Here is a 2,816-nt window from a genome sequence, read left to right on the forward strand (position 1 = left end):
CTAACCTCTGCACAAACTGTGTACAAGCAAATCAGGATGAATGCTCAAATAAACCACTCATTTATAGGAGCCGAAATGGGGAGGCTGAACTTAAGCGTTATTTGGACCGCTATATTTATCACAGTGGGGCAGGCACATGGATGCCAGTATGAATTGTTCTGCATAGAAACAATTGCAAGGCAGCGAAGTGACTGCGTGGAACTTTCTTCATGCTGCACATACATGGCAAAAAGAATCTGGGGGAAAAACTACTAACAACTGTGCCATCTTAAGTACATGGAGAAGACTGTAGTGGGAATTTCCACAGAACTGTGCTTTAACAGCCAATAAACCGAATGTCAAAATATGAAGAATTTTATGTAGAGGAGGGAAAGGGGTAAGACAAAAACCTATTACTTATGCAGGCACACATACATACAAACCTGCATAATAATAATAATAATAATAATAATAATAATAATAATAATAATGTCAGTCTCAGGATGCAAACACATGACATTTTATTTCAGCATCCGTGAAGACTCCAGATTTGTTTTTTCAACGTAGCCCACACACCAACAGTCTAGTTCTATGGCATATTTTCTTGCCCCTGGAAAGAAACTGGTTTCATTCTGAAAATAAAAGTTCATTGCTCATTGATTCTACATTACCAATCATGGTGCCCCTTTGAAAACAGTCCTAGCAATTGGGAGCATATCCACAACTGCCCAATTATATTAAGGGTAGGTGTACAACACAGCTGCCACCACCGCTTCCTTCTTAGTTCCCTTGACATAGGAGCCAACACATAGGGGCCAAGGGGTCCTCAGGCCCCCCAAATAAAATGTTTGGGACTCCCAAAGTTGATGGGCATTGCCATTCAAATAGTGTCTGTGCATCACATCATGCAACTGAATATGCAGGGCAGAGCTTACTTGGGTCCCCCCAATATTTTATTCAAGTTGGCTCTCCTTTCACCTGAGGCATGTGCAGGGAAGAATAACCTAATGAAGAGAAGAGTTTTCAAATGTGTATCAAATAACGACACACACCCTTGCAGACAACAGGATCTAGAATGAATCTAGACTGAAAGCAGCACATTGAGGACAAGCATAAACATAGTCCCTGTCCCCAGACTCATGATTTAAAAAGGATGAGGAGGGAAAAGGTTTCATAAGAAAATATAAAAGCATGCAGCTCCAACTTTCATCATATTGTTCAGGCACAGTGTTGCCATCTCATTTGCTGTTGCTATTAGTTAGGCATTTTGCTAATTAGGAGGTATACAAACCAATAAAAGGCCTGCCTAATTCTGTCCTCCATCCAGGGCTGTCTTTACCCGAGGGTGCAAGGGGTGCAAGTACCCCGACACCAAATTCTGGGGGGGGGGGGTGCCAGGTGGGCGACCAGCGCTTGCTGCTGAAGCCACCCAGACACCTCCCTGCCGAAGAGCATCGCTATGGCTGGGGATGGGCTTGGTCAAGGGCGCTAGTGGCGGCAGCAGCAGTGGGAGCTCTCCAGAGTCCCAGCTGGCCAATCGGCTGTGGACAGGGGACGGGGTGAAGGCAAGGCAAGGCTCATTTTCTTCTCCTAGGCTGACTTCCCGGGCCGCTGGAGCAGCCTGCTGAGGCTAAGCCCGAGGCCGCTACCTGTCCTGCGAACTCCTTGGGCCCCAATCCCCCTCTAAGAAGCCCCTGCTGCCCCCGAAAGCGGAGCGTGCGGGACCAGTGGTGTAGCGTGGGTTGTCAGCACCCGGGGCAAGGCAAGTAATTTGCACCCCCTAACCCGGGGCAAGGCAAGTAATTTGCACCCCCTAACCCTGAGTGAGCCAGGTAGGGGCAGAGAGCTGCGAGTGCGAGCGCCCCCCCCCCCATGTTGCGTCCGGTGCGTCCGGCCCCCCCTGCACCCCCCACGCTACGCCACTGTGCGGGACAATGGCAATGGCACCAGGAGGAGCAGTGCAGTGCTGCCCTGGGCGCTTGGCAGGTTGGCCTCCCCTTTGCCCCCAGGCTCCCCTGCGTGAAGGCAGCATCTACCCCCCTCACCCCACAACCCCAGTCTCCCCTGCCTGAATGTAGGATCCCCCTCCCTCAGCCACACACCCCAGTGTCCCCTGCATGAAGGCAGCACCTCCCTTCCTCAGCCACATACCCCCTGTCTTCCCTCCGTGAAAGTAGCATTTATTACTACTCGGGAGGCGGTGGCGGTGGCAGCAGCAAGATGGTGGCGCTGGGCGGATCTTTGCACCCTGGTGCCGCATATGCTAGACGGCCCTGCCTCCTGCAAGAACTACCTACTCTGGAAGAATGGCAAACAAAGGTGATGGACTTTATGGGACTGGCTGAGATGACGGGCAGAATCCGCGACCAGGGGAAGGAGACAGTGGAAGAGAACTGGAAGAAATTTAAAATATATCTTAAAAACTATTGTAAAATTCAGGAATGTTAAGATGTCAGGGGCTAAGAGGTAGAGAATTGCAGCAGTAACTAAAAAACTAAAGGAAATTTTATGAAAGGGAATTAAGACAATTGACTAAAGGGTTGCTAAAGAATCGCTAAACAAGGATGCAGAGATGGGGAGGTATGGGGAAGTCAAAAGAAAGAAGGGTATGAAATGATGATTTTGAAGTTATATTGGTTTAATTGTTTTGTGTGTTTTGATTTTCTTGTTTTTCTTCTGTTTGTCTTGTTTTGTTTTTATTATGTGTTTGAAAAACGAATAAAAATTATTTTAAAAAAAATAAAAAAAATAGACTGCCCTGCCTCCATGCAACAATCATATTCAAGCAGTCTCCAGCAATGATTTTCCATACACATATCCAGGCCAAGTTGTGGAAG

The sequence above is a fragment of the Podarcis cretensis genome, assembly GCF_951804945.1.
Source record: "Podarcis cretensis genome assembly, chromosome: Z".
NCBI classification, from domain to species: Eukaryota; Metazoa; Chordata; class Lepidosauria; order Squamata; family Lacertidae; genus Podarcis; species Podarcis cretensis.